The following is a 13759-nucleotide window of genomic DNA, read 5'->3' as shown; positions in this document are numbered from 1 at the left end:
TTTCATGCAATCACACTGCTTTAATATTCCATATTTATTATTTGCAGAGTTGAGCTTCTTTAATAACAATTGCATTAATACAGTATTGCAAAGCAGGTGATACAAGGCCAAATGGTGAGGTCCTCTTAGTAAGTGTAATTTTCATACTGTATAGCACATTTCAGAAAAAGTTAAGAGATGCAGATTGTTTATAAGAAACCAAAAGACTGGTCTGTTCCACTTACAGTGAAAATACAAAATGTTCAAAGTGATTTGCTAAACACCTTGAATGTTGTAAAATTAAAAGACAATGTAGTACAGCTAGTCATGGTATGCATTACAAATGCTGCAGCCTTTGCCCAACAGATCTGTCAGGTTTGATCTTCAAAACGAAGTCAGAGAAGGAAACTGTGGTTCCTACCAATGGCTGTTGACTGAACTTGTACAGTAAACACTGAGATTCAAAGGAAAGGTTTGTGTTTTTTTTTTTATTTAGAGACAGAAAAACCTCTACTCTGGAAAATTCAGAGAACAAAAAACCTAGCTTTCTATGAGCTCTTACGGTGACTGCTTTTAGAGAAAAGCAAACGTATCCAACTCTAAATCCCTTTTGTTGCAAAAAACAAAACTGATATATATCTCCTCTATCAAACTAATACATGATCATGAGTATTCCAGCAGGCCTAAGTGCAGCTAATGTAGCACATAATATACGGAAAAGAACCTTAAAAACAGGTGTGACTCCTTCCCAACAAGTTCTTTCTTTACACCAAGGCTATAGCAAATAGCCATTACACAGGACATTACAACAAGAGAATTAAATCAAAATCACAGACTGCATTAAAAGCAGCACACAGGATTTTATGGATTAATTACAGAGAGGGAGAAGGGGAACATAATTAAAATCAGAACTGTATCAAAATGTATAAAATTAAAATGAAACTATGATGTGGCATCTGCCATGATGTGATCATAGTACTGCAGAACTTATGCAATCTACCTCAGTGGTTCTGAAACTGGAAACGCATGGTCAAAGGCCCATTAGGAGATAATAGAGCAAAAGACAGTGTAACTTCACACCTGAGACAGTACAGCTCTGCTCCATTCACAGCACAGCCCTAGCTGTTTTCATCAGTCACATCTCCTCCAATTATCCAGTAAGATAAAGCCTCTCCTTTACTGGGGATGTAGCTGCAGAGCTTATTACTTCAGAAGCAGTTCTCAAATAGAGATGTTGGTGGTAAGGAAAAGGGTTACCCTCATTTAACATTAAATCACTCAATGACTTCTGAATATTTAGTTTTTGCAGCTTTATTGAAATGCATCTATGAGCTCTGGCAAGGGGGGTGTTATTTACAAATAAACTAGGAAAAAGAAGAAACTGTGAAGGCCTTTTATCCTATTGTTAAATTCTCTACTTCTTTAAAAATAAATAAATTCAAGAGTAGGCTCTTAGGAGACACTTCCTCTTTTCGAAGCTAGGGTGGAGTAGCTGCTTTATCTTTGGAAGGAAAATATTATGATATAAACTTTGATGTTTCTGTTTTGTACAGACCTGAACACTGTATTTAGTTTTCTAGCAAAATAAAGATCCTGACTTGGCAATAAGAAAGACATGCTAAGATACCCCAAAATTGTTATGGTTTGGCAATAATTCAAAGATGCTTCATTCAAGGCTTAGACTTTCACATGATCTCAAAGCATGGCATTACCTATGTTTGAATGCAGTTGTTTATGAATGTTAGTACAAACCAGCATGGATGTTTTACATTGATATAAAAAACCCTCAGGCTACTCAGACTTCCCTTCACAGCTCTCTTTCTGTCTGTCATTAAGGATGTTATTCCTCCCTCTAAAGTAATCATTTACACTGTGCACAGTGTGTTGGTTGCAGAGAGCAAAAGCACTGAAATAGTACAGTAAAATGCATGTTCACATCTGACCCATAAAAGCTATTTTAAAACCTAACTACACCTTGTTGCAAAATGCTTCCCAATCATGATTACAGTATACATTATCAGTCCCAGTCTCTTATTGACTCTTATGCAAATACAGATGCAGGGGGGAGCACTGAGACATCACCATTATGGTACTATATCACCTTTTGGACAAGAGGACAGAAGAGGTTTAAGGCAGAAGTGCAATGTATCTCTTTCCATCAGCCAAGATGGGTTTATTGGACTTGGGAATTGGACTTAGGATATTTCAGGCTGTGCTGTATGCTGCAGAGTATAGAATTTATTCCTCTGCCACTTGGCTGGTATGTGGGAAGACCACAAAATAAACATCTCTTTTTTGAGGGAGTCACTGAATAACACATACATGTTCAGTCCCCACACTGCAACCTGGCTTTGATATTATACATGGGATAGAAAGGAACATCATCAAATTTGGTTAGTACATCCACTTCCGATTTCCCATGTTGTCCTGAGTGGAAGCACACAAGGTCATTACCCAGAAATGGGAAGGAACAGAGGCACAAGATAAGTCCAAAAAGCTAATATTGGAATAGTACTGGGATTTACCAGTTTTTGCATCATATTAGTATAAAAGCTATACATCACCAAGCACTGCCTTACATTACCCCCCTTCTAGCACAGACATAATTGTACAGGCAGAGAGAACACTCATTTGTCATAGTTAACGCAATATGGCTTTACAAGGTAGAAAGTTCAAGCAACTAAGGTGTGTTTACAACGACACAATATGAAATCAAGATTTGTTTAACTTTTATTTTTTACTGAAAATTATCTTGGAAACAATGTTAAACTATCAGTGATTATAAAAGAATCTCCACAAACCCAGTGAAAGTTAGGTGTAAAGGTGAACTACTGTACATTTCATCCTGTGTTTAACTTCAAACTGATATGAGATAAATCATGAGTAACCTTAACTTAATCATGTTCAAATCAGTTGAACACTTACTGTTGATCCCCCCCTCAAGTTAAAAAAAAAAGCCATACTATTGGTTTTATCAAATATCCCCTTAAATGCAAATTTCTTAACGAAGGGATAAGAATCTGTGTTTGCCACAGAAGTCCCTTAATTAAGTTTCTCAATTTTTATTTTCAAAAGAGCTTGAGGTTTCTACAAATCAACACATTTAACATTAACCAAATGAGTGTTTGATTTTAGTTTAGTACAATCAAAGCCCAGAAAACACACTGGGATAGGAAAGTGTACTATCTTTGTATTGAGTATAGTTGGATTTTCCCAATTTTCAAGTTTCACAGATAAAAAAAACCCCACTTATATTGTACATTTCACTGGAAAACAGGGGAAAAAAGACAGCTCAGACATATGATGCTGGTTTTTGATTGTTTAGTTTTTCACTTGCTAAAACAATAATATCATTTAAATGCCATTTCCACTTTTATTATTGCCTTTTCTCACTGCCTCAGAGGCCACACTGTTGTGTTGTTACATGTCAAACGAGTACTCCTGAGACACACTAACAGCTAACATATGGATAAGCTAACTGGAGCCAATCTGTAAAGCAAATCATTTGGTGCTTAGGATCTGTCATACACCCTTTGGGTTTCAGAGGGGTTTTGCAGATTAGTTCTAGGCTGGCTTTGTGACTGAGCACCAGTTGCAGCTGAAGTACGTTGTTTGATTTAGTTCCCTCCAAAAGCTATCTAATTTGTGCTCTCTAAAACCACTCCTGAGACACAAACCAAAGCATAGTAACTTGGGATGCCTCCCTATATTAAAAATACTGTCTAAAACCATTAACAAGCAGGGAAACAATTGCAGTTTTAAAGTGTCCTACTGTGTCATTATCATTCAACCTAGCAAGCAGAATTTCTCTTACAAAGGCTTGATTCATAACCAGCCTAATGTGCTTGGAAGCTTACACTGATGTTAATCTTCTTGGTGTGCGATAGAGGGATTTGATCTATCCCTTTCTAGAATAAATATCAATTGATAATTTGGTGGGTCTTCTTTTCAGCAGTTTACTTAACAGCTTTATCCTCTAGTTTGATTGAGTTGTAAATTTCCCAAGTAAAACCAAAATTTCACATTTAAAACAAATTAACATAATTATTTATAATTTGCAAAAATAAATCTTGGTAAAGAAGCACTCACTTACTAGTGATTTCACTTTTTTTTTTTACTGTGGATTAGAACTTTACTAGTTGCCCATGCAACTAGTGAAGGTATACAGAATTTCATAGACTAATGCATTAATGAAGGCACTGTGATTGATGGAATCTTCTGTTAAAGAAGAAATGCATAACTCTACTCTTCCAGTTATGTTTTATCAGAATATGTGAATTCATACGTTTCTGTGTATTTATATGAATCAGGATTAAGAGCAAAGAGAACAGCTATATTAAATCAGTTTATATCTGTTGTTTCAACTACAACTAAAATGGAATCATAATTCATTTGATAGTGTTTCTAGCCAGGAAGCAGAAGTGAAATATGAGTGGGATTCAATAATCCTTGTTGTTCATTTCTTTGCAGAAGAACATGCGTTAGTAACATACAACTTGATAATTTAACTATGGAATACCTGGATAGTTTCAGTTAATATTTTTAAAATACTTACAAAATAGTGTTATATTATTAACTACTTTGTTAAAGGCATAGTCCTGTATATTATTATAATGTGAAGCTAAGACAAAAGGTTTTTCCTTGAGTACAAAGTGAAAACAACTGTGCCTGAGTAAGGAAAATTATAGCATAGCACAAAATTAATTTCTCTTCACATTTGGTATGTCTACTACACCAATTTTTTGAGCCTCACTGAGGCATGCTCACTGTGCATGCTCACTGAGCATGCACAACCTATTTGCCTTCAGACCAGCTAGATGTAGTCATACTTCTTTGTGTTTTCAATACTGAAGTTAAAGATAAGCTAATATTTCAGAAAAATTAAACTTACCTAACTACCCAAAATGCAGGGTGGGTGGGCAGAACAGCTTACTCAACTGCTGTTGTTGATAAACTGCATGCTGTGGTGTGTTTCAGATGCTCTTTTAACCCACATAATTCCAGTTTCAGAAAATAAATATATTTCTAACTTCCCATTTTCATGGAATCATAAAAAGAATTTGAGTTTATGAAAAATGGTAAAAATGTTTTCCAGTTCTGGTCTACGCTACAAAAAAGACCTAGATTTTTTTTGCTAACCCAAAAGATCAGATAGACCTTACTGAAATAAATAATTTGTCAAAAGCATTTAACTTTGGCAATCTTCCTAAGCTAGGAAAACAAAAGTTACCCCTTACACAGGGCTTTTATACACCTCTTCCCCTCAACAAATTTGAAAGAGAAAAGCAGACAATATCATTAATGAACAGACATCCTTTTACCACATTTTTACAGAATCATTCCTAGAAATTTTAATGCAAATTAATTGCTTTGGAAATGTAACAAGTAAATAAAAAGGACTACATAAATGACCAACCTAAATATTCAAGCCCCATCTAGTAATCGGATTAGTTGTTCCCACTGACACAGCTAAAAATTCTGCTGGCAAGACTAGAGTCCAAGTTTGCATTTCATTATTTCTTTGTGCTTAGGACTTGCAAGATGCATATAAGCATACACGCAGGTAAAAAGAAAAAGGAACATTTATATAAATAAAATTATCCAACTAAGTAATATCTCAACTAAATAATTCCCTGTGCTGGTATAAAGACTGCTTTACAGCTACACAACCTCAGGAATTTTTTCCTTTGTGTCTCATATTTGACATTTATTTTATATTAGAGTCAAATTCCTATTTTGGTGAAAATTTAAAACAAATTTGTCTAAATTAATTAGTATACTAGCACGTGTGACAAATCCTGTATTTTAAAGAGCAAATACACAGACTCATCCTTTTATTACCATATTGCAGCATGTTGCATCTACAGAAATGATGATGACAAATGTCTCAATCCTACTTGAATCTTAGTGTCATGTTTATCATGAAATATTCTCCTGATAAGAACTCCCACCAGATGAGTGAACCTCCCTAATGTGGTTTAAGCTCTTACCCCAACTGCCTAACAAATACTTCTCCAAAATTTCATATGCTTGCAATAGAACCACCACAAGGAAACACGTGCCTGAACACTCCAGTCCGCTGGTCACGGCAGATTCAGGTCATCATGCCAAAGTGAAATGCAGTGGCTGAGACACAGCACATGTTCCTTCTTGCCACTCGTGCTACATGAGCAAGTCAGACAGCTGGATAAAGGAATACCACAATACTGCTATTTATTCTGTGTTACTTTAGCCCTCTCCTCCTCTGCTTTCTTTTCTGTCACCTCCTCATTTTGAAGCTATGTTTTCCCACAACTTTTCTTTCCTTCATGTAACTCTCAATCCTCATTTCTTCCAGCATGAGTCCTCTGTATACTTTCCAGTGGAATCTGTTAACTTGATCATCAATTAATGTTTAAGTATTATAATTTGTGCTTCAGAGGAGACGGTGCAATTAGAAGGAACAGGATTGAGTACAGCATAGCCATTTCTGGCTGGCTGCAGACTCTGGCAAACATCAATTTACATTAAGTGCAGATTTCACAATCAGGATTGAAAACCCCATTGTAAACTAACGATTCCTTAAGCAGTAATAAAGCCCATATATGCATACTTATGTCACAGTTAGCTATAAAATTTTCATGTAATTTAGAGTTTTAATAAAGCCTCACTGCTATGACACCGTAGGTAAGTGCACTGCAACCTTCCCTCAGCTGGGTTCTTCCAGCGTCTCTTTCTGCTAAGCTGCCTTTTTCCACACAAGCGTGTTTGAACTTTAGTACCTCTGAAACCTTTTCACCCTTAAGTGTGACTGAAATGGGCAAAAAGGTACTACTGGTGACAGTACCCTTAGAGGAGACAGACAGGGAAAGGACAATAGCCAGCCATTCAGCATAACTCCATATGTCTTAATCCTTTCAAAAACAGAACAAAAATTTGGATTCTAAGACACAGACAGACTTCTCGGTCAGAACACACAGTTACATCCTGCAATCAACATCTAGGCACAAACTATGTACTTGATGTCAGTGTTGGGGGGCTGAGTTGGTCACTGAAGACAACCAGTGACACTGATCCGGTATACAAGATGCTGCTCTGGCAGATAGAGAAGGGAATACACTGACAAATACCTGAAACACAAAGAAGATTTTCACATCTAATGCTACAGCTTCTAGATTAGCCTTGCTTTTAAATATCATCACACTTTTTCAGGTTGTGCTAACACAGTCAACCACCTTCTAGTAGAAACATTGAAAAAACAAGTCCTACTACCATTACAACTTCCTTCAGTATGTCTGAGACTGACATCTTTGAGTCTTTTTGTAGCTTTTAAGCTACAAAGATAATTTATGTCTTCTCCTTGTTTCAGCTACTCTAAGACTTGATACCTTTCAACTGCTAACAAGTGTTTCCTGTTTTCCTGAAGCAAAAAGTTAGAAGTACTAGAAACAATCTGTACTTATGGTAAACATAAACTGGGACACATCTCTGTTGCAGTTAGCACAGGTTACTTTATGACTCCTCAGCCATGCATAAAAGCCCCACATATTCAGTCAGGTAAGACTTTGACTGCAGTTTCATGCATCGGTAAGGGTAAAAGACCAAGTTCTACTTTTACTGTAAAGAGATTAAAAATAATTTACAAAAAAAATCACACAATTTTAACCCCATCCATTTTGCAAAAAGAACAGTGGCTAAACCACTCAAGGGCAAAGGTACGTCCAGTGCTTTTCCACAATCTCCAGCCTTGTAATTACTACAGTACAAAAGACCATGGGAGTGGTGATGTAGAGCAAAGAATTTTAAGGAAACTTAAAGGGATACAACACTTGGACACAATCCTACAGAAAGAGCTCTGCCATCACTGGTATGAACACTAGAGTATAGATCAATAAACTAATGAAGCATACTAAGTAACCAATCCTGTAGACAGAATGTCCTTTTGGAAGATCATCCCTAAAAGACACCATAGATAACAAACTAAAAATTCTGGTTATTGACCTACACTGTACCCACACAACCTGCCAGTAGTGTAAAACATAGTATATTGCTTTCTAATATTCAGAGCTTGAACGACAAGGGTAAGATGCACAAAATATAACTGAGGCAGCAGAAGAAAAACTTGAATTTGGATTAAAAAAAAAGAAAACCAAGTTATGAAACACAGAACCACAATGGAAGAACTTCTTCGATACAGTTCTGGACTGCTCTGTTACACATTATAAGTCTACATGCCTACTAGGTTTGTGTAGGCACAAACTGTCTCGACAAAAATTGCCTCTTACTGGTTTTGTAGTAAGCAATCACAAGAAGAGAAGCAACAGCCCAAGAGTTTGTGTAAGGGGCATGTGAAAAGGCAAGAAAAACTTGAAAGAATTTTTAGGTAGTTGTCTGGCACTTTATCAAAGAGTGTGTTGACACAAAGAAGCGTCGACAGAAAAAAAAAATAGTATTACTCAGCACTTAGATTCCTTTACAGTTTTGCAAAATGTATGCCTAAACATGAGTATTTGACTCTTCCTAAAATTAGAAAGATTTGTCTTACCACAACCATACTGTTCAAACTACTCCACAGTAAACACCAAGTGCTCCTTCACACTATCTTTACTGATATATTTTTAAGCACAATCTTACATTAACTGTTGAAAAGCTTTTACAGCAGGTATCTTATACTAGGTGTCCCATATCATAGTACCATTAAAACTCATGGATCAGAAATGCCCAGTGACAATCTTATGCCTGGAGTTTATCCATCTCAGTGCACATAATAATGATTGGACAGATAATATCTAATTGCCATCAGAATCTTCAACTTTATGGATATAGACACTTTAGTCAGTCATAAGAATATTTTTAATTGAAAAATTTGTTTCAGGATTGACCTAAATCCCAGAGACACAACGTCATTTCTAATAAACATAATCTTAAACTGTCTGCTTGGCCAGTCCAGACCTACAGTTTTTAATGCAGTCCAGAAGCAGAGCAGCGAGGTCTCATACTCGACCTAAATCAAGAGGTCAGCACTGAATTTATATTGACGCAAAGGCTAGTAGTCAACTCTGGGTGAAAAGATGCCAGCTAGACCTGCAATAAAACGAGATTCACCCTAGCTAAGGGATCAATCACACTGATTCCTCAAAATCTAAAGTAAAACCTGACTACTTCAGATAATGAAAACTCCTGAAGTACATGGTACATTTCCTACAACATTTGGCCATATAAAGATGTTGGTATACAGCTGATTAATTCAAGAAGTCATACTTTTCAAGTCCAAACTAAAAGATGTGATCTCCCACGTCACAAAAATACACTACTCCAGCCACCAGCTACCACCTGAGCAATCCCATCCTATGGGCTTACAGACATTCATTTAAAATTCTCATGGGCCACCACTGAAATGTCTGTTTGAGATGCTAAGGCCTCTTCACAATGAGATTTATGAAAACCACAAAGCAGTTCCCAATAGTATAAAATGTAAGCACTTCCCAGTGCTTGATGTTATGAGGCATTATAACAGCAATTCAGCTTCTTTCCCCCAACCATCTCTTCTCTTCCCCCATGGCAATAGATTTGGGAACAAGAACTTTCATATGGTCATGGAACAGGTAGAAGAGAGCACAAATGCAAGACCTTCTGCTATGAGCCATCAACACATCTCTTCCATGACAACTAGTAACTTCTACTAAGGGATATTTCCTTCCTTAAGTTCATCATTCCTCCATCAGCGAATCTACTGAGCTCCCCATCCCTCTTTAAAATAACCCAAGAGAGCCTTATCACATCTGTACATCTGCTTATGGCTCTAATTTATCACGAGAGGGAGTAATGAAAAAGCAATCACTGGGAGAAGCCTCCTAGCAGGACTCGAATCGATGCAAACAAGCCGGATTACATGCCAACGCGAGGAGCCGACCCGGCGGGACGGGATGCTCGCACTTGTCCGGATAACTGGGGGAGCACTCGCCCGCCGATGGGCGATTCCTGCCCCAGCACAGGAGCATAGCGCTCGGAGAGCCGGGGACGCTGTGGAGTGTGCCGGGAGGAGGAGGGCGCTTCCAGAAACCCGACTGTGACCACCACACACCTACAAAACGCAGACCCGCACTGGAGGCGATGCCCTGGAGCTCTCGTCCCCTGCTCTGGGCGCACTCCGGGGAAGGCTGTGCTTGTTATCCCGCACTCCTACCCCGTCCAAAGCCGGGACCCCGCCTTCCCCCCCCTCCTCCCCCAGCCCAGCCCCCTCAGCGCCCGCATCCAGGCTGAGTCTCCCAAAGCCGATTAACCCCGCTCCGCTCCCGATCACCACCCACGGCAGCGCTCCCGCTCCGCGGACACCGCCCCTCGCCCCCGCAGCCCGCCCCCCGCACGCCTCCCGCCGCCACCGCCCGCGTCCCCACCCCCGGGACCCGGCAGGGCAGCGCAGCCCCGGTCCCGCACTCACTCACTCCCTCACCATGGTACAGATGGAGGCGATTTTGGAGACTGTCATTAGGATTTCCATCCGCCCAGCGCCATCTTCCGCCCAATCACAGTGCCGAGCCGAGCGGAGCCGGGCCGGGCCGTGCGGGATCAGGAGGGGAAGGCAAGGGAAGGGAAAGGAAAGCAGGAAGGTAGGCAGGCGGCGGGGGCAGCCCCCCCCGCCCCCGCCGGCGCGGGGCCCCCACGGCCGGGCGCGCAGCTCCCACCGCGCCGCGCAGCCCCGCTCCCTCCGCCCGCGACCCACCGGCTCCCGGGATCCCGCCCCGCCCGGCCCCGCCTCCCGCCGGGTCAGCGCCCGGCTCCCCGCCCGCCCCTCCGCCCCCGCCTCCGCTCCGCCCCGACCGTGCCGGGCATGCTCGATCGGCGGCGCCGGGGAAGGAGAGCTGATGGGTGTTCCTTGGTGGCGTGGGAGTTACAAAGTCACAGGCTCATGGAACTGTCACGGTGGTAAGATTATCCAGTCCAAGCGTCAGCTCAGCATTGCCACTGTAACCCGCAGTAACCCCTAAACCACTAAACACTATGACCCAGCGCCAGATTCAAACGCTTCTTAAACATCCCCAGGGGTGACTCCACCACCTCCCTGGTGGTATTCCAATGTCTGACCACAGAATCCCAGAATGGGTAAGGCTGGAAGGGACCACAGCAGGGTCCATACCTGGTATGGACCTCCCTGCTCAAGCAGAGTTGTCCTAGAGCACATTGCACAGGCTTGCATCCAGATGGTTCTTCAATAACTCTAGAGAGAGAGGCTCCACAGCCTCTCTGGGCAATCCATTCCAGCGTTTGCTCACTCACACAGTAAAGAAGTTCTTCCTGGTATTCAGGTGGAACTTCCTCTGCATCAGTTTCCGCCTGTTGCCTCTTGTCCTATTGCTTGGCACCACCGAGGAGAGCCTGGCTCCATCTTCTTGGCACCCCCCGTTTAGACACTTACAGACATTGATGAAGTCCCTTCTCAGTTTTCTCTTCTTGAGGCTGAACAGGCCCAACTCCCTCAGCCTTTCCTCATAAAAGAGATGCTCCAGTCCCTTGAAAAATTCTGTAGCCCTTCTGCAGGAGCATCATGTCTCTCTTGCACTGAGGAGCCCGAAACTGGACACGGTACTCCAGATACGGCCTGCCAGGCCAGAGCAGAGGGGCAGGATCACCTCCTTCAACCTGCTGGCAATACCTGCTGGCAAATACTGACCCCCCTAACAGTGAAAAATTTTTTCTAATATATAATCTGAATCTTGTCTCAGCTTTAGGCCATTTTCTCTCATTCTCTTGCTGTAGGCGTGGCAGAAGAGACCTTCACCTTTCAGGTAGTTGTAGGGAATGGTGAGGTCCCCCCTGAGCCTCCTCTTCTCTAGACTAAAAAGAGACTTGAAATCTAACAGGTGAGTGCTGGGCAAGCCCTGGCAGTGAGAGGGTTGGGGGGCAAGAGGGAAGTTGGTGCATGATGGCTTAATGCAAGCGGTGATCTGTGTCCAGGGAAAGAGTTCCTGTGTGGCCTGGAGAGGTGAGGAGCGTGAATAGGCATAACTCACAGCTAAACAATAAAAGCAAGTTAGGGAATGGCATTAAGGAAACTTTTGCTTCCTATCAACTCAGTCACTCATGCCAAGCTAACTTCCAAGTGACTTCTTGCATCCCAACAGCAGCTGGAAAAGCTGCCCCTCCAGGGTCACTCCCAGGAATATGGGGATGTGGAGGGGCATGTGCCTGTTAATTTCTCTCTTCTTTTTCTTGCTTTATTTCTAGATGACTGACCCACTGGTTTCTGAGAGTCTGTGATTTGCATGCCCCAGTCTTGGAAAATAAAGCTGATGTGTAGACTAGTCATACCAACTACTCGAGGGATCTGCTTGAGGAAGAGCTGAATCACGTGTTTGCTTGCAGACTGTAACAGAAATCTGGATAACTTGTTCAAGATGTTGATACCTGCATTAAAGAAGCATAAAGCTAGCCAAGATATGCACCAATCTGTCCTTTTTCATATAGAGGAAATGTCTAGCAGATTAAGATGCATTATTATTAAAAATATGTCAGTGCATATTCTGTGATCTTCAGAAGTAAAAGTTCTTTAGCAACTAAGTTAATGGAATAGGAACTTTTCCTTCAGCTGAAACATAAAGAATATGACTTTAGAAAGTATTACAACTAAACTCTATTGTAACTTGAAATATTTTGAGATATCATATAAAATTCTTTTATATGATGTCTGAGGCCTAGAGTTGTATGTTTCAGAATATAGTATCTGAGAAAATGAACACCTCTTGGATGACTTCATTCTGACTTTGTTGCCACAGAAACCATGGGGGAGGACAGCATCAGGGGAATGGGAAAGAATAGAAAAAAGTATTTGATTGGCCATTTATGAGCAAAAAAAAGCAAGCATGGGTATTTAGCTGGCTAGAAGAGTCAAACATTCATATATCCAGCAGTTCATTTACCGAAATACAGTGCTGACCATACATCTCCAAAACAATAATTCCTTACATTATTAATCAGACACACCACAGCAGATACTCCTCTATCATCCAGAGTAGACAAAATCTTTAAAACATGACACCAGAAAAATGAGACAGCGTGCTGTCTCCCTGAAGCAAAAAACAGGAAAAGCAATTGCACTACTGCAGAAACTGATATGGTTATCTGGGAGATAATTCAGTTTGGAACCAATTATGTGGCATCAAGTGGAACCATACAGGCCATAGAATACTGCAGGAAATCTTGAAAGGCACTTGAACGGAAAGTCAGAGATTGCCTAGAAGTTTCTTTCTGCCTGTAAATTAAAGAAAGAAGACAAAATATGCTTGTCGTGATGTGCTCTTTCTGTTTGTAGTTCCAAGGGAAAATTTAGATATTGTGGAGTATTGGACCGCATTTCAAAAAGAATGGGGAATAAGTGGCTATGCTGGCTTGTATCTGTCAGATGTGGGCTAATTGTGGCTGGAGACTAAGCAAAGCAGCTGGGAAGATGCTAAATTAGTAACCTACAGAGAGACTCATTTTGTTCTAAAATGCCATGCAAACTGAGGTGCTGTGTTATAAGCAAACTAAATTCATGCCATAGAACAAGAGGAAATGTAGAAACACTTTCTATACTCTCAACCACTGAACTAAAGTAAAATATGAGGAAATGCGGAAGAGAATCAGAAATTATCACTTAATTGTCATCATTAAGCCCCTTGGGGCATTGGAATTAACTAAGTATGCCAGATGTTTGATGAGCTAAAGGAAAAAAAAGGGTGGGTAGACCAGGATTGTGCATGTGTTTGGGTATGCTTGAAGAAACAGAGCTTTGAAAACAGAGTGAGTGTAATGCATATAGATC

At 40.7% G+C, this 13759-nt stretch overlaps 1 long non-coding RNA gene across 1 annotated transcript; it reads left to right on the top strand.

Moving 5' to 3' along the window:
* Positions 1 to 10410: 10410 nt before the first annotated feature.
* On the top strand, positions 10411 to 13237 carry LOC113991094. The gene is made up of 2 exons (XR_003541825.2): positions 10411 to 10568; positions 12184 to 13237. It is a non-coding gene; the product is annotated as an uncharacterized LOC113991094 (long non-coding RNA).
* Positions 13238 to 13759: the final 522 nt, after the last annotated feature.

Source organism: Pipra filicauda, unplaced genomic scaffold (assembly GCF_003945595.2).
Source record: "Pipra filicauda isolate LSUMZ 115617 unplaced genomic scaffold, ASM394559v2 scaffold50_size3627746_pilon, whole genome shotgun sequence".
NCBI lineage: Eukaryota > Metazoa > Chordata > Aves > Passeriformes > Pipridae > Pipra > Pipra filicauda.
This window is presented reverse-complemented; position numbering and strand designations above follow the sequence as displayed.